This window comes from Canis lupus, unplaced genomic scaffold, assembly GCF_011100685.1.
Source record: "Canis lupus familiaris isolate Mischka breed German Shepherd unplaced genomic scaffold, alternate assembly UU_Cfam_GSD_1.0 chrUn_S498H660, whole genome shotgun sequence".
Lineage (NCBI taxonomy): Eukaryota > Metazoa > Chordata > Mammalia > Carnivora > Canidae > Canis > Canis lupus.
In genome coordinates, this window is record NW_023331433.1 from 20,715 (window position 1) to 39,662 (window position 18,948).

Below are 18,948 nucleotides of genomic sequence, written 5' to 3' on the forward strand. Positions count from 1 at the left end.
TTTCTATTGGACTGTTTGTCTTAGGATGGCCAGGGGAAGTCTGGGAAGAGGAAAGTAGAGCCAGATGCCAGGGATACCGGTTGGGAACTTGCTGTACAGATGATGGGGGCCTGAGCTAGGAGCTGTGAGACTGGAAAGGAGGGATTTTGTTCACCGAAGAAGATTGGCGTTAGTGTGCTACCTGTTTCTTAGAACAAGGGACTTCAGGCACAAATAATTTTGTTCAAAATAAAAAGACCTCTTAAAAGAGCCCCAAACCAGTCCTTTTGCTTTTACAGGCATAGTTAAAGTCTGTGAAACTTAGGAAGATTAAACCACACAATCGACTAGTGGAAGAATGATCATAGCTGCCTTTTATTTAGAGACTATGGTCCACATACTTAGCATCTCTTAAAACATTTGACCCTCCTAATTTTTGAAAATAAGTACAAAGCAACTCCTAAGTCCATTTAACAGATGAGGAAGCTGAGGTCAGTAACCTGGTAAAGGCTGCACAGATAATTAGAGACAAGGGGGATTCAAAACTAGCGTCATCTGATCCCAGAGTTCCCACAGTTTTTATATGTTGTGTACTAAGATTGAAATGGAGACATCCTTACTCCTAAACTAGTGCTCTCTTCGCTAGGTGTTCCTGCCTTTCTCTGCTGCAATGTGCAAAGAAATACCCGGGCACACATTCCGCATATCCAAATGCCGATGCTGTCAATATGCTCTAAAGTAGCATTTACTGGGGATTCCCTATCACATACACTAAGCAAGATACTACGATGATCCTTTTTTTAACATTGTGGCTATTACAGTGAAAGAAAGGGCAAATCCGAGTGATGTCAACATGCAACCAGAATCATTCCTGATCAACGTTTTGAATGGTACATCAAGGGCAATGATTTAACAGCCAGCTCTCAAACACAAAAACCAAACAGCTCAAAAAAAACAAAAACAAAAAAACAGCTCTGATTCGTAGTGTGGCCAATTCCAGTTTCCAGGGGGTACAAGTCCTCTACAATAGTAGATTTCAAGCTGCCATTGTGACATCACTGAAGTCATCATTGGGAAGTCAGTCATGCACACAATGGCTCTGGAGAGCCTCCAGCATACAACTGCACCTTGGAGTGCAGCAGACGTGGGCTGTGTGTGAGAAAGAAGTAGAAGAGATCTGGGGTAATCCTTGGAGAAAGAAGGGGTAGTGAAGGCTGGGATGAGGATTAGGTTAGTTATATTCAAAGAAAGTAGACAGACTGAGCTCATTTGTAGTTAGATCAACTTGAAAGTGTGATTTAGAATTGGCTGGGGGCAGCTCTGGCTTAAAGTTTACTATCCCTGAGGGGTGGAAATTTGCTAGTAAAGAGAGATCCAAGCTCCCTGGACTTTTCTTAAATTTTCAGAAGACATTTGTCTAAAAGGCTGATACAACCAAAAACAGATTCAAAAGACTGGAAATCAGGGTTACATGAATCAAAAAGATTGGCCAATGTGGATTTTTGGCTAGTTATCTCTATTTCTCTTTCTTTATGGCAAGATAAATTGATGGAAAATGAGCTTTAGTGAATATACACACTATAAAGGTGAATAAACTTACTAAGTGCTCACTTTCAAAAGAGGTCCTGAGGGGCTCCTGACGGGCTCAGTCAGTGGATTTCGTGACTCTTGATCTTGAGGTTGTAAGTTCCAGACCCATACTGGGTGTAGAGATTACTTAAAAATTAAAAAAAAAAAAAAATCTTGAGGGATGCCTGCGTGGCTCAGTGGTTGAGCCTCCTCTGCCTTTGGCTCAGGGAGTGATCCCGGGGTCCGGGTTTGAGTCCCATGTCAGGCTTCCTGCATGGAGCCTGTTTCTCCCTCTGTCTGTGTCTCTGCCTCTTTCTCTCTCTGTCTCTCATGAATAAATAAATAAAATCTTAAAAAAAAATTGAAAAAAAGGAAGAAAGAGAGAAAGAAGACAAAAGAGGTCCTGAAGAAATACCCATTTGTTCTGTGAGACAGTCTGAATGTACCTTTTAATAACCCTGTATCCAGGAGAAATCAATATATTTACAAGTACTTCAGAATATTTGTCTTGTCACTCTGAGCATAAAGCAATATCAATGCTTCTCTTATTCCCACATAATCAGTGCACAGGATAGTAAGGAGAAAAAACATTAACAAGTATCTGCAAATGACACCTGTTTTCCTTCCGTGGCAACAAGCTAGCCCTTTACAAGGAGAAAGGATGAAAACAAAATTAGTTTCCTGATGATGATGATATTTCTATCCCCTCCCCATCCCCCAATGACCAAAAACCCTTGTTATACATAATCTCAGCAGAAAACATAGTCATCCTAAGAACCGATAAAAAAGAATATAAAGAGGGCACCTGGGTGGCTCAGTGGTTGAGCGTCTGCCTTTGGCTCAAGTCATGATCCCGGAGGTCCTGGAATCGATACCCACATGAGGCTCCCCACAGGGAGCCTGCTTCTCCCTCTGCCTATGTCTCTGTCTCTCTGTCTCTTTCTCTGTGCCTCTCGTGAATAAATAAATAAAGTCTAAAAAAAAAAAAAGAATATAAAGGAAATGAAATGGAGGTCTACTGTTTTGTTTGCTGTTTGGAGAATGGCCCCCCACTCCTGTGATTCTGAGTACTGTCACTCATGATACCCACCTGCCCTGGCTGCAGGCGTGGACATTTGCCTCAGGTCTGAGCAGTCATGGTCCTGGATCTTTTAATTCACAGTAAATTACTCAAGAGATTAGTAAAGCCAATCAAACTTTTTTTCATAAGTGGGCAGATACCTCTCCCTTTAGGATTTCAGTCTCTGTGCATATAGGCTAAGGCCTGAAAATAATCATCTTCTTAGTATGTAGACTGCAAAAGAGGAAATTGAGAAAATAGTCAAAGACAAGCAAAGGCATGTGAAGCTAAGGTATGGAAAAAGGACAAAGAGCCTTGACAATCTTGTTCAAAGGCCTTGATCCTGCTATGCCTAAACATCTACATTTGGAATTCCCAGTCATTTAAACCCATAGAATACCTTCTGGTTGCTTTTCTTTTTCTTTCTTTCTTTCTTTCTTTCTTTCTTTCTTTCTTTCTTTCTTTCTTTCTTTCTTTCTTTCTTTCTTGTTAAACTCCTTGAACTAAAGTTTTTGTCACTTTTAGTTGAAACTAACCTATTACAAAAACCTTAGTAAAAAGAATTCCCTAACATTATGACAAACTCTTGCTGGCTGACTGAGATTATGAAAATAATGTCTCCTTAAAAAAAAAAAAAAAAAAAATTTGGAGGCAGAGGAGCGAGGATGGGAAATATCAAGAGCTAAATTTCTTTTTTGGCCTGTATTCTAAGATATGTTAATTTATTTTATTTGGTTTCTCTCATCTGTGACTCATCTCTCTTTGGGCATCTCTTTCTTTTATTGGCATATAGACCACAATACAGTCATTTCTTTATTCATAAATTATCATGGCTTTATTATCTGCCTCAAGATGCTGAGCCTCCACAGAACAGGCAAAAGACAAGGTATTAAGTTGGGATGGAAAAGAGGAGAGAGAGATGCTGCTGATCGTTTTAGAACTGGAAGAACAACTCGGCATCAAGTCTTTTCTTTTTAACTTTCATGGCAGATATTTAAGCAGATGGTGAAGAATCACCTCAAGATAGAGTCATCTGGAATTTTTCTTAGTTTTTCTGAGAAGATCCCAGAAGTTGAAGACTGTAGGAGGGACAAAGTGGGAATAGAAGATGATTCAGTTGCTGGCCTGGGGAAAAGACCTGAGTAACTAAGGGTCTCAGGCCCAGTGGTGCAAGACCCCATCTACTTAAGCTTCTCAAGTCCCCGTTGACGGGGTTTTGCCTTTAAAGGTTGAATGTAGTGCCTATTGAGTCCTGAAGTCAAAATTTGTCTAAGCCCCGAAAAAATCTAAGGAATAACTCTGGACCTTGCCATCTTTTGAAATGTCCTTGAGTCTAGGAAAAATAATTGAGAGTTATATTCTTTGGGAATTTTCTTATAACTTGATATGTTAACCACCTCTGGACAAAATACTTCACTCTATAACCTGGATGTCATTCTCTATAAAAAGGCAAATCACTTTCCTTAAGAGATGTATCAATTAACCAGTTTTAACAGAATTACAAAACTGGAAGCAATAGCCTAAAATTATTTAATTTACCAGTTAGAATACATCACAGATACCGGTAATTTCAATGAAAGCATGTACATGTTACAAATCTTTTCATGCGTTGTCTTATATAGCTTTTACAATATGCATTGCATTTTCTCACAGGGATTTCACCTTGAGGTACAATTATTAAGTGAATTTCTTGCCCTTACAAAGAAAAGTAAACATATTAAACACCTCCATGCAAAGTTAAAATGCTAGACACTAAATTAAATATTTGTCCTATAGCACTGCTAACCTCATAGGTTATGAATCATCTGTGTTTGTGGAATACATTGCTTTATATTATAATTTTGCCAAATCCACCCTGTAAAGAACAAAGTATAAAGAACATTGAGGCTTAAAATCTTGAACACTGAACCGCCTCTGTAGACTTTTCAATATTGGTACTGCATCCCTAATCATGCCTTAGTGAAATGTTATACAGAACATTATTCAGAATGTTTGTTCTGAAAAGAGTTTGGGTAAATGCACTATATTAGAAATTGATTAATGTTATCTGATATGCATCCAAATTTTTCTATTACCCTGAGAATTTGACTTAAAAGTTATAGGGTGTCTTGTATATTTACTGTAACTGAAAGTGGTCTATTTGCATTTGAGCAAAAGTGGTAGCCAAAGCTGTGTTAATTTTCGTGAAGTCTTGTGACTTCTGGGACTGTGTTACCTTGTCTGTCAGATGATGTAGTTGGATTGGCTCAGTGGTTTTTTTTAAAAAAATTTTTCTTTCTAAAATATATTTATTATTGGAATATAGTTAACATACAATGTTATATTAGTTTTAGGTAAACAAGTTGGTGATTTGACAATGCCATGTATTACTCGATGCTCACCACCAGTATAGTCACCACCTGTCATCATATAATGTAGTTACAATATTATTGACTATATACCTATGTTGTACTTTTAATCTCCATGACTTACTTATTTTTTAACAGGAAGTTTGTACTCCTTAATCCTCTTTACCTATTTTGTCCATCCTCCCATTCCCTGCCCCTCTGGCAACCACTAGTTTATTCTTTGTATATATAAGCCTATTTCTATTTGCTTGTTTGTTCATTTTTTTAATTCCATATATAAATGAGATCATACAGTATTTGTCTTTCTCTGTCTTATTTCACTAAGCCTAATATCCTGAAGATCCATCTTCATTGGGTAGCCCAGGTGGCTCAGTGGTTTAGTGCCACCTTTGGCCCAGGGTGTGATCCTGGAGACCTGGGATTGAGTCCTGCGTCGGGCTCCCTGCATGGGGCCTTCTTCTCCCTCTGCCTGTGTCTCTGCCTCTCTCCCTCTCTGTGTCTCTCATGAATAAATAAACAAAATATCAAAAAAGAAAAAAAAATCCATCTTCATTGTCACAAATTGAAAGATTTCATTTCTTTCTATGACTAATATCCCATTGTGTATATACCCCATCTTCTTCTCCATTCATCTATGGATGAACATTGGATTGCTTCCATATCTTAACTATTATAAATAATGCTGCAATAAACATAAGGGTACATATATCTTTTCAAATTAAGGTTTTTGTTTTCTTTGGGTAAATATCTAGAAGTGAAATTACTGGATCATATGGTATTTCTATTTTTAATTTTATGAGAAACCTCCATACCATTTTCCATAGTGACCGCACCAATTACCAATTTATCTTTCCACCAACAGTGAGCAAGTGTTCCTTTTTCTCCACACCCTTGCCAACACTTATTATTTCTTGTCTTATTTTAAAAAGATTTCATTTACTTATTTTTATTTTAGAGAGAGAGAAAGAGAGCGTGAGTGGGGGGAGGGGCAGAAGAAGAGAGAAAGGCTCTCAAGCAGACTTCACACTGAATGTGGAGACTGACACAGTCCTCGATCTCATGACCCTGAGATCATGATCTGACCTGAAACCAAGAGTCAGATGCCCAATCAAATGAACCACCCAGGCACCCCTCTTGTGTTTTTGATTCTAGCCATTCTGATAGCTGTGAGGTGATATCTCATTGTTATTTTAATTTGCATTTTAGTGATGTTGAACATTTTTTTTTTCCTGTGCATGTTGGTCATCTGAATAAACATTTGAAAAATGTCTATTTGGATCTTCTGCCTATTTTTTAATCAGCTTTTTGGTGTTGAGTTGCATAAGTTCTTTATATGTTTTGTATATTAACCCCTTATCTTCTCCCTTTCAACTGGGTGCTTTTTTTGTTTGGGTTTTCTAACTTGTGAAAAGCCATAAAATTTAAGGAGGCAGTAAAACATCAGGCTGCTTATCAAACTTTAGCTAAAGAAGCCCCACCTGTATCAGTTTACTGTTACTTTGATTGTTACTACCTTGCACAATCATTTATTGTTCATCCATGTATTCAGGAATTCATTAAGTCATTAATCAAATAGTATTGCGGGCCTACTATGCGTCTGTCTATTCTACGCATATAACAGAAAATAAAAGACATAATTTCTATTCTTGTTGAGCTTTCAGTCAAGCAAAGAGAGGCAGATATTCAATATTCAGTGTTTAAGATATATAAGTTAAATATATATTATGTTGTATGGTGATAGAGTCTATGCAGAAAAAATGAAGCAGAAAGGGAGATAAAGTATTGAGGCTAGGGGTTGAAATTTTATTTTATTTATTTATTTATTTTTACTTCTTTATTTTTCTTAAGAGAGGGAGTGGAGGAGGATAGAAGGAGAGAGGGAGAATCTTAAGAATCTCCATGCTGGGCATGGAGCCCCACGTGGGACTTGATATCACAACCTTGAGATCATGACCTGAGCCCAAATTAAGAGTCAGACGCTTAACTGACTGAGCCACTTAGGTTTCCCTGGGAGTTGAAATTTTAAATAGTTAATCATTAAAAGGGTCAATAGAAGGTAACATTTGAGGATATACCCTGAAAGAGGTGATGGAGTAAGCCCCACTAATAACTGTGGAAAAAAAGTTCCAAGGATTAGAAATAGCAAATGCAAAGTCTCCGACGTGGGAATATTGTAGGTATATTTAGGAGTTGTGAGGAGACCACCATGGTTTGAATGATTCAACAGGGGAGAAGTAGGAATTTGGACTTCAGAATAAGCCTACATTAGAAGAAAAAGGTTTGTATTTAAATAAAGATTCATCTAAATTACCTGTGAGGCTCTGAAAAGCATTAAAATTTTAAGGCTCTTTCTTATATTGCATAATCAATGAGCCTTTATTCAGTGTTATTAAGCCTTTCCCCCCTAATTATTATCACTCCTTCGGGATTATATGTTTATCTAAGCATTTCTTCTTCATACTTTCCTGTAAAGTCAACCGTCTTACTTATTTTAAGGGGAAATGGTATGGATAAACTGAAAGTTGTATTTAATTAATTTGGCTTTCTGAAAGCCCATTAAATCCATGGTGATTTGTTTGCTTTAAAAAATCAAATGTTCATTGTTTTCTTATTTCTATAGTCATTATATTTCCACCTCAAATTCCTGAATGAGCTTTTCATAGATTGCAATGGCTAGTAGGTATATGGCAAAGCAAGTAGAGATAACTAGATAACTTCATGAGAATTAATCAAGTTAATTTTTTTTCCTTTAAGGTATCAAGTATCTGAATAACCACACTCTGAGACTCATTTTACTTACTGAAAACTTAAAGAGCGGTTTATGTCAGTTGAAAGTTGACAATATGCAGAGAACTCTGAAGAGAAGGTGAAAATAAACCAGTACACTTTTTGAGTAAACTGTTTGCACCTACTGAAATCACTAATGAATTATGAGAGTTTGATACACTCAGAGTTTTTGACATTCATTTTAGTTATTGTTAAGTTCCATGGCTAAATAGTTTAGCTAGACTCTTTTGCCCATTCCTCATGCCTAAGACAGGAAGGAAAATGACTAAGTGGATTTCTATGTTGAAATAGCTGTGCATTTCTTTTTGTACCCACACACTAAGCAATCTACAGTTTGAAGTAAGAACATAGTGTTTAGCATAGGCTTTGGAAGTTTTTGCCTTCCTGAGCTCCAGGGATAAATCTTTATTAGCTAATGTTATTGAGGACACGAGTTGCAAAATTTATTAACACGATGACTGATAATACTGTTTAACAATTGAAATTAAACAATACAATTCAAGAGAACACTTCTTAGTAGGACAGATACCCATCTGCCCTCCAATCCATATCTAGAGTGATTCTAGGAATTACTGACGTTAAAAAATCTTAGGGTCCAGAAATATATCAGAGTTTTATCTTTTTTTTTTCCAGAGTTTTATCTTATATCTACATAATCTCTATGACTCTTTAAAATATTCGTATCTTCCTAGACTTAATATAAATCCAATTTAGCCCTCTGTTTCAATCTTTGACATCAGTGCATTAACCCAGATCCTTGCCCATCTCCTGCCTGGTCACTTAGAAATTTTACTAGTCAGGCTTCTATTCTCAGCATGCCTTCCCTCCTCCCCATTTCAGCCTTCTTTTTAAACAAAAAGGCATGGCCCTTCTTGTTTTATTCTCATTAATGTCAAATAGTTTTTATCACTCTCTTCCTCCGGTAGATTAAGTTTCTTCACTTTATATTTCAAAGTTTTCACTATGGTGACTAAGACTTGACTCATTTCCCCTTGCCTTTCCTAAACTTTAGTCTGCCTAGTTGTGATATTATGATTTATAATAAGAAATATGTATTTGGTCTTGGACCCATTCCAGGTACAAAGCTCATAAAACTCTTGGAATTTTTTAAGTGATAAGAGCAAGGTGTCTTTTGTTATGTTAATGAGTTACTTTGGGAAAGCCCTGGGGCAATCTAAAGATAGGGGTTGGTTGCTAGGAGAATCAACTGTGTGATTAGAGGGTTGGAACTTTCAGTCCCATCCCTCCTGGGAGGGGTAAGGGTGCAGAGACTGAGTTAAATCACCAGCGGCCAATGATTTAATCAGTCGTGCCTATGTAGAGAAGCCTTTACAAAATCCGGAAGAACCAGGTTCAGAGAGCTTCCAGGTCGTTGAATATGTGGAGATGTGGGGAGAGTTGTGTGCTCAGAGAGCATGAAAGCTCTGCTCTCCTCACACACCTAGCCTCATCAATCTCTCCCATCTGTCTGATGCTATCTCCAGGTAGATAATGTCAGAATTGAGCTGAATTGTAGGACAATCAGCTAGTGTCTGAGAATTGATTGGTGGTGTGGGGAAAAGACAACACATTGGAATTGATACCAGAATCATACTAGTCTTGAAACCCCTTTCATCTCCTTATATCATTATCTTTTATAAATTTGTTTCAAGGTTTATGTTCTATAGAAAAAACAACTCTTTATCATCACTTACCATTCAAACAAATATTTTTAGAGTGCTCAATGTATTTGCAAAGTATTAGCTAGAAATGTGTAAATCCCACTGGGGAGGTAGGGGGAAGAAAGTGAATTAGATTTATTGCATGCCCTTGAACTGCATACAAATTTTGTTCAAAAACTAGGATGGCACAGGGAGCACTGTGATATAAGGTGGTAGGGAAAAATGTCATCAGTCTCCAAAGCCATCTTGGTGATATTTCATTTCCAGTGGGAAATTGTTTACATTAGAACAACAACACAAATCATCTCAACTTTTCAAATGTTCACCCGCCTGACCTGACTATGTTGTCACATTCTGTTGTTTAATGTTTTAAAACAGGGCAAAAGGTCCTAGTCTGAGCTTTAGAGGTCTTCAGTTCTCATCTTAATAGATTCTAAGTAGGAAATTAGCCTACTGTGCTTTGAACATACTGTCCTGATAGATGATTTCTTTTTTATTGAAAATGCAAAACTCTTTTCATGTTCTTGGTAGCATGAAATATATTTTCTCTGGCTGAACATTGTTCATTTATCTCTTCCAGTAAGAAGTACCCAGTATGATGCTCTGATGCATGGATAACTGGTAAATATTATTGGAATACTATGTATTCTTAGTTTAACAAAAGCAGTTGTGATCCAGATGCAGCTGGAAAAGTTCTTCCTCTAAAGAACAAGATAAGGTAGATAAAATCCCCTATTCCCTAGATTTCAAAGGACAAACATTCTCTTCACTACATTATTTTGTGGGGCTTATATTCTCAAATTTCTTAACTCTGAGTTTTTGCTTACAGTAAATTACGTCAGTCTAAAAATGGCCTTGACATCTCATATGCACTGTGCTGGCTCATACAGATAGGATGCACTGCTTGATTAGTTAATTTCCCCAAGGAAAATGTGTTTGAGGGTAGGAGACTTTATTAAAGTTTTCAGATGATGAACAAATTTATATCTAATTCAAGCCTTCCAACAAAAAGTCATAAATTTATTGTTAGACATCTCTGATAAGCAAAGTGGATAATGATGAGCAAACTGGATAGGGATGAAGCTCTAAAATCAAATATGTTTTCTCTGGCTGAACATTATTCATCTGACCTCTTGTAGTAAGAAGTAGCCATTATGATGCTCTGATGCATGACTAAAACTGGCTGGTAAATACCATTGGAATCATCTAGAATCAAAGTACCTGGGGTAGAAAAGAGGCTTTATCATTATTCTGAATCATTACGTGACCTTCTTATTTCTGGGCTTCAGGCTTCATGAATAAGATGAAGACGCTGACGGCACCTACCTCATTGGATTTTTTTGAGGGGAGAATTATTTCATTAGTTTGTGTAAGTTGCTTAGAATAACCTCACATACAGTAAGTGGTCAGTAGCAGTTACTATTTAATTAAAGTATATTTAAAGGCTTTCAACCATTTCCAAACCCAAATGACTTGGTCCTTGTCCCTTCCTCTCTCTCAGCATCTTCCCGTCACTCCCCTGTTAAACTCCTATGTTTATTTTTTATTATTTTATAATTCCTACCTTAATTTTTATTATGTTGTTTAATATAGAGTAGTATGACCATCACTTTCTTGGCCTTAGCTAAATATAGCTAATAGCCTTTGGAGTTACTGTTGCAAGTGGCTTATCAAGGCATTTTTCCTAAACTATGACATATTCTTCTATGAGACTCTACAAATATGTATTATACATACACACGTGTGTGTATATATACATTGGTTTCAGAATTCCACACATGTGTATGTGTGCAAAATATCCTTAATTTATAGAATATATTTTGATCCAATCTAGCCGTAACCTTTGAAGGTGGGTACTTTACTATGTCATCAAACTTTAATTATGAGACTGACTTTTGCTCAAGGTCAGTCGCTGAGTAAGGGCAGAGCAGGAGATTTTTAACTAGACTCTGACTACTCTCCAAAGCCAGACCTCTTTCTATTATACCTACCGGTTATTTGTGTGATCTCACTTAATCCTCACCAGTCTCAAGAGGGTGGCACTACTGTTACCACTTTTTTATAAGTAAAGACACTAAGGCTTTAAGAGGTTAAGTGAGTTGACCAAGACCACGTAGCTAGTAAATGTCAGAGCCTAAGTCCCTCTGTCCTTTTGCAGATTTACTTTTCAACTCCCATCTCAAAACAAAAGGGGCCAGATAGACACAGGAGGGGATCCAGGTTGAATCCACAGTCAGGATGATGTGTTGTAGTAGAAGCTACTTAAAGTTGCTGTTAAAAGAAGAACAATTTCCCAAAGGAATTCTAGGAGATCCCTTCGGAATGTTAGCAATTCAAACCCAGCTTATGAAACACTGAATTAAAAGGCATCTGTCTCCTAGCATTAGCTTCCTGTTGGTTCACAAGATGCAAATAAAATGTTAATGTTAAATCCAAGCAGGGAAAACTACTTATTGGAAAGGAAAGATCTGTAAGAGCTCTCCTCTAGAACCAGTTACCATAAAGAGAACCGGCGGGGGGTGGGGGAGAGATGGGGGGGGGGGAGACAAGACAGGCAAGCTTTTGACAAAAATCACAACTGAAGATGGAGCTTAGTAGTTCCCAGCATAAAAAGATTAAAAGAATCCAGAGAGCACTGAGTGTGCGCGCGCGCGTGCACGTGTATGCTTGTTTTAATGAGCTTCCCCTGCCTGCAGCCCCCCTCGCCCCCCTCTAGCTTGGTGACCCGAAGCCTTCTGATGAAAGCGCGGTGTGTGACGATTACTAGCTGACACTCTCGGCTGCAGACTAGCCTCACACGGAGCTGAGCCCGTGACGCTCGGAGGGCTGTTTACTGCCCTGGCGAAGTGGTTCAGGGGCCACGATTTTGTTCTGCTTCGGGGATGAGAGCCGTGATCCCGCATCCCTGGTTGGGAGCCACGTAAGGGCTCCGACAGCTCGGCCCTGGGGTGCTGGAGGACAGCACTCCTCCGTGGGCTCCGCTCTGGAGAAGACCCAGCCTCCCGATGCTCCCCCCCACCCCACACCCCCCGCCCCGGGAGATGGTCCAATCTTTAGAAATTGCCAGACAAGCCCGTCCACCTGCTGGGATGCCTGGCTTTCTGGACCGAGCCAGGAGGAGCTTGGCTTTTAACCTTAGAGTAACTTGAGAGGGTTTTCTGTTTGCAACTTAAAATCGGCCCGCTTGATTCAAAATACAAGACACACGCTCTGGCAAGTAGACGCGGGGAAAATCCGGGTGGACGAAGTACGGTCTAGAGATTCCTCATGTAATTTCCCCTGGGAAAGAGTACGTATTTTCTGTTTGGTACTCGGGCAGTCGACTCAGGGCACCTGCCTCCAAGAGAAGGGGTGTTGGAGGGGCGGGGGGATCAGCTCGGCATCTGGACTGCCCGGTTCCAGAGACCTCGCAGGAGGCCAGTGGCCACCCCTCGCCTCCCCCTCGCCGCCTCCTCCGCCTCCTCCGCCTCCCCCCTCCCGCTCCAAGGCGCGCCCCCCCCACCCGCGCCCCCCCACCGTCTCTGCCCCACTACTCTTCCATTGAAGGTCGAGTCTGCAACATCACCCGCCGAAAAATCCCCCGCGGAGCGAGCCACCGGAATAGGCGTCTGGGGCAGGCGTGTTTGGTGGCCGGGCGAGGCTGGGCGCGCTCCAAGGAATGCGGGTCCGCTCGGGAGGACCTAGGTAAAGCCGCTGGAAAGGGCGGTCCCCGCGGCTCGGCCTCTGCTCCCTATTGGCCAGCGCGGTCCCGGGGGCGGGGCCGGCGGAAAGCCCCCGCCTACGGAGGGACCTCCCCGCCCCCCCGGCGCGCGCGGCTCCAACCTCCGCTCCCTATTGGCCAGCGCCGTCCCGGGGGCAGGCGGTCCCCGCGGCCCTCCCCGCCCCCCCCGGCGGCGGCGCGGCTCCGGCCTCCGCCCCCTATTGGCCCAGCGCGGTCCCGGGGGCGGGGCCCTGCGCGGGGAGCCCCTCCTACTTCGGGACCCGGGAGCCGGCGGGCGCCTCCCCCGCGGACTTGCAGCGCGGGACTCCGTGTGCGGACTCGTGTCCTGCAGCGCTCTAGGCTGCGGGTCGGCGCTCCAACCACCTGCCGGCCGCTGCGTCCTTGGAGCGGGGAGAGGAGAGAGGAGCGAGGAGGGAGGGGGCCGGGGGAGGAGAAAGGCGGCTTACACAACGCCTTCCAGTCCTCCACTCAGAGCAGCCCGAGGACCGCCGCCGCCGCCGCCGCCGCCGCCGCCACGGCTCTGCCACCTGAGGAGACCGCCTGGACCCGCCGCGCGGCTGCCACCCCGGCCACTGCGCCCGGCGCCGGGCTGCCTGGACACGCCGCCGCGACCAGCACTGTTGCTACTAGTATTATTCCAAGAGAAGGAGAATAACCGACCAGCCTAAAAGAGCCACGTCCACCTTTTCCGAAAATACTCCGGTGTCTCCGGGGAAGAGCGGGCGCTCGGCGCCGGCAGGAGCAGCCCGGGGCCCCGGGCAGGTGCCGCAGGGGAGGGAGCAAGAGTTGGGGCGCTGCGTGGTGCGAAGTTGCCTGCGGCCGGAGCCCCGAGGTCCTGCGGCCCCAGCCCGGGGGCGGCGTGCCTGGGAGGAGCCGCTGCCCCTGCGTCCGACCTGCGAGCCCGCGGGCAGCCAGGGGCCGGGGACGACGCCCCTCCTGCGGCGCGGACTCCGTCGGTGGCCCCCGGGGAGGCGCGGGAATATGGCCTCGCAGGCGGGCCCCTCCTGCCGTCTAGTCTTCTGCCTCTTGAATCTCCGCCGCCGTCCTCCGGCCAGGTGAGCAGCGGCCTCCGAGCAGCCCCCAGCGGACGTGGGCCGGGGGTCCCTGCCGGGCTCCCGCTCGTCCGGGGCGGCGCGGCAGGGGAGGGGGGACGGCGGGGCGCGCGCAGGGCTGGCCCCCGCCCGGTCCCGTCACCTGCGCCGCTCACCGGGGCCCGGCGGGTCGGCTCGAGTTTGGGCGGGGACTGGGGGCCGTGCCGACGTCTCGGGAACTTCGGGCGCTGCGGGGGCTGCGGTCCCGGGGGGCCTCGGGCGGGCCCCGGCGGGTCCCCCCCCCGCCCCCGGCTCCCGCCCCGGCGGCCAGCCCCTGCCCTCTGACCATTCCTCCAGGCTCCCGATTTCCAAGTACACGTCACTGCGCTCGGGGCAGTTTCCCTTTCGCTTAGCTCCGAGGATAGCCGCCTGCACTTTTTGGTACCAAGCCCCCGGGTCACCCCCTCCCCGCCCCGGAGGGAGGTGAAGGAGGGAGGGGTAGAGGAGAAAGGGAGGACTTTGATCGCTCCCTTAAAAAGCCCCTGCGGCTGCACTCTTGGCTTGGACGCCCCCTCCCCCACTGTCTGGGTGGGTGGTGGGTGGGGGTCGGGGTGGTGGGTGCGATCAGCAGCAGCCGGGGTTGTGAGACCTTAGTGAGCCGTTTGTGCATTTTTTAGGACCTGGGATTCAGTCTTCAGTTTTCAGTTATGTACTGAACCTCAAAAAAATAAAAAGGGCAAAATCCCCAAGAATTAAAATCTGTAGCCGGGAATCCCTTTCCGACCCCGGGGACGGCCCTGGGGCTGTCATCCTGGGACCCACGGGTCGGCTGACGCGAGCGGCTCCTAACGGGGCATCCGGTCGGCTCGCCGTCAGTTGCTGAGACCATCAGGCTCCTTTCATCGCTGGACTTGAGGATTTTTTGGAATTTTTTTTTTTTTCTCCCTTTGAAGTTTTATCTCTAGCCCTACATAGATAAGCATTTGCAAGTCAAACTCGTACTTCCTGGTTTGTTTGGGTTTTTCTTTTTTCTCCCTACCCCCCCACCCCCACCCCCCGGCTTCTGTTGGTTCTCGTGCCCTTTTCTGTAGTTTTTATTAAAGAAAGACTCCCTTCCCTTCGCGTCTTTGATTTCGGCACATCCCTTCGGTGGTTGGCACACTGAGGCCGAACAGAGGTTTGAGGGGCTCAGGCGTCCCCCAGGAGGAGAGGGCAAGGGCGGCTGGGGGCTAGAGGGGAGAGATGAGGTCGGCAGGTGGCTGCGAAACTGCAGCCCCCGCGTGGGCCGGGGCGGGGGGGGGATGATGGGGGTGCCCTCGCCCCATCCCTTTATGATAAAGTTACCTTTCTGGGTGAGCTGATGAGCTCAACCTGCAGTTCTGAGGCTGGAGAAGGAGGCATCTGTGACACAGGTCTGGCCCTGGGGCGGGGCCCGGGAAACGCGAGTCGAACCGGATTCGCAGCAGGTGGGGTGGGGGTACGGGGCCCCGCGCGGGGGGAAGGGGGGACCCCCCTCGACTTCGGCACATCGGCCAGCTCCCTTTGCAAGAAGCCCCTGGTCCGCGGCGGGAGGGACGGGAACCCAGTCTGGGGCCGCGCGGAGGGGAAGCTGGACGGGGTGAGGTGGTCGGTGAAATGCAAGCCCCCCCCCCCCACGCACCCCCTCCGCCCTCGGGTTTTCAGTTCGACCCTGTCGCCGCCCGGAGTGCAGTGTCCTCGAAGCGCACCCCACTTCCCTCTTGCGGGCGGTCGCTCTGGGATTTATTTTCCGTTGAGCCACCTCGGGGTGGGGTGGGGGTGGGGGCAGGTTTTTCCTCACATTCATTTAACTGCCAAACGGGGAAAGGTTCCGCTTTCAGACTTCCTTCTGGGTGATTCTTTTTGGAGCCGCAAGCTCGGGTCCCCAAGCCAGTGCCCAGCTGCGCGCCTCTGGGGGGAGCTGGGGCTGTCCTCGACCTCGGCCGACCTGAGGGTCGGAAACCCCAGAGCCTCCGATGAGTGGTTTCCTTGAATTTACCCGGCTGGCATATGTGCAGAAGTCTCGGGGCCGTGCCACTGTGTTTTGAAAGCAAGGTTTGTTGGCACCCACGGCGCCTTGTCCAGACCCAGGACGCGAGTCCTGCAAGGCAAGTGCGCCTCCTTGGGAGCCCGCTGCGCAGCTGAGCCGGGGGCTGCGGTGCCGACGGCTGGCCTCGTCCCGCAGACCGACCGACCGACGTACCCGCCTGCAGTCCTTGGTTTCCCGAGCTCTTGTAGGCTGTCGAGACCCGGGGAACAGGAATTGCAGTTTGTGAAACTGCCCCTGCAGATCTTTTGGTTTGTAGTCGCTGCATAGTCCTTGGTATGTTTCAGGCATGATGTGTTACCTGTTTTTTTTTTGGGGGGGGGGATATGAATTAGACCACAGAAACTGAATTCAGAGATTAAGGCCATGAAGGAAATGCTCAGCATCCCAGGAAGCAAGAATCTCATTATCCTTGTAGAAAGAGCGTCAGCCTGTGGTGACATTCTGTATTGCTTTAAAAAAAATGCTTCCCTTGATTATTTATGAGAAGGAGGTGGGACCCTTGTGGTTAACTGTTTCTTCTCGTGGGTCATTTGTGTGCACCCCCTCAGGAATTTTTCTTAATTTCTGACATAAGGTTAGTTCCAAGACATAAGTACACTTAAAGTGCCCCCCCCCCCCCCCCGGAAGGATAGCGTGTTCTCAACACATTCAGTTTTATCTCAATAGGCCTTGGGGAAAGCATCAACTCAAATGATGTCCTTGCAGACAGTCTGATGTGGGACTGACTACTAACATTTTTTAATTTAAAAACTACACACTGCTTAGTAGCCAGTAAATATTGCTTTTCTCCTTGATGATTTATTTAATCCAATAGCAATTTACAATTTAATGGGGTACTATTTTCAGTAAACTGCTTTTCTAGGCTTGGCTCAGCATCATTCACCTTTGGGCACTTGAGCAAGTTATTTCATATATTCCGGCTTTGGCTCTCTCATGTGTAGGTAGAACTGTGGGCTAAGGATCTACTCTCTGAGATCTCTTTAGCTCAAAACTGTTTCTAATGACCTCAGGTCCTAAAAGCTGATTTGGGCAAGGCAGAGAGTCATTATCCAATTGTATTTCTCTAATGCTGTCAGACAGACTGAATGGATACAGTTCATATAAATTGTGTTGCGAGAAAATGTCAGTGGAATCCAATTGTGAATTTTCCATCTTTTTTCCTACCTGTACAAATCCATTATAATACCTACTGCTTAATCCTTCAGGCTTGAACAAGGCTATTAAAAAAAAAAAAAAAAAAAAGAGTGTGTGACAGAGAGGAATTAGTCTCTCATTGTCTTGGGAAAAGAGACCCCAACAGTGGGAAAGGTTTTTAGGTCTCAAAAAACCCAATTAGTGTAACCCATCCTGGAAGACTGCCTCTATTTAAACTGCATATGTGGTTCCTAGCATGAAATATAAGTGATGGTTGATGCTGATATGTTCACAAGGCAAAGCCTAAGGATACCCCTCAACAAAATAGTTGACTTGCGAGGTGGTTTTTAAGTCCAATATAGAAGGAAGTAGAAAATAGGAATGCTTTCCTGTGCTTTAAAAATCTATACAAATCCAAAATATTTTCATAACACAATTCCAAACCTTTTTTGACTTTTTAGGAAATTCAATCTAACATCTTTTTAAATAGAATTTCGGAAGAGAATGCTTGTTTGCTGGTAACTTATTAAAAAGAGGAAAATCAATAAAAACCTACTAGTCCTAAGTGTTACCAGAATTTTTTTTTTTTTTTTTTTTACAAGAGTTAGTATTTGTGTGTTCAGTTTTTAGTTATGCCATAAGAATGTTCTGACTTTGGGAAAGCTGTTTTTCTGCTCCATCTTATTTCACATTTGCAAAATTTTCTCCCTTTGTAATGCATAGTTCTGGTTTTGGTGAAATTAATATTCCCTTGCTCAGCACTTTGAATTTTTCAACTATAACATGCTATATTAAGACTTTTATTATATTATTAATAGAAAAACACTATTACATTCATCACTTTGACCATTTTTTTAAAAAATCAGGCAAAAATGTCTTTTCTTTTTTTTTTTTCCTTTTTTTCTCACTCAAGTTTTTATGTCATTAAACAGAGGCCTTTATAAAATTGAGCACTAAGTTGTCAGCATTACTTGGTGTTAGATGGCAGTATTTTGTCATATAATATCTTAAGTACTTCACAATCACCTTGTCTTATAGTCTTAAACACATTTCTTTCTGTGCTGGCCATTTATTTAGCATAAAACATCACCAAAGAGTTCTAGCTCTCTGAAGCTGTAAACTCAAGCAGACACATGCACATATATCCCAAATATGGAGGAAAGCAACACAGGTGCAGCTTTAATAAAATAGCATGTATACCTACAAACTTGAATTTAACTTTTCTCAGTCAGTTTTATTCTTCATTTGTTATGGTTCACAAAGGCCCATTTCATTTCTTATACATGAATGTATGTGGCATGTTAAGAAATGAGCTAACTCATTGGAATATTAAAGTTTCCTTAAGAGTGGTGGGTGATGACTTAATGTTTATTTATTTGCTTACTCTTGGATATTCGCTACTTTTTATTTTCAATAAGAAGTGGTAAAGGACTGGAAAAATGTTCATTTATATTTCTCATTTCTTTTTTAATCGGGGCAGAATCTTCCTTATAGAGAACAAAGTCAAGACTAAAATATATCTTTTATATTTAAGAAGAGGATATTATAGACCATATTTGATAAGACTAAATCCTATAGTTATTACAACTA

At 43.7% G+C, this 18,948-nt stretch overlaps 1 long non-coding RNA gene across 4 annotated transcripts; it reads left to right on the forward strand.

Moving 5' to 3' along the window:
- The first annotated feature begins 1,049 nt into the window (after positions 1-1,049).
- On the forward strand, positions 1,050-11,644 carry LOC119879255. Of its 4 annotated transcripts, none has more exons than XR_005387406.1 (6): positions 1,057-1,161; positions 7,184-7,234; positions 7,711-7,822; positions 9,985-10,025; positions 10,694-10,773; positions 11,563-11,644. It is a non-coding gene; the product is annotated as an uncharacterized LOC119879255 (long non-coding RNA). The 4 variants fall into 4 exon arrangements; XR_005387407.1 differs by having other exon boundaries at positions 1,081-1,161; positions 7,134-7,234; XR_005387408.1 differs by lacking the exon at positions 7,184-7,234 and having other exon boundaries at positions 1,050-1,161.
- The last annotated feature ends 7,304 nt before the right edge of the window (positions 11,645-18,948 follow it).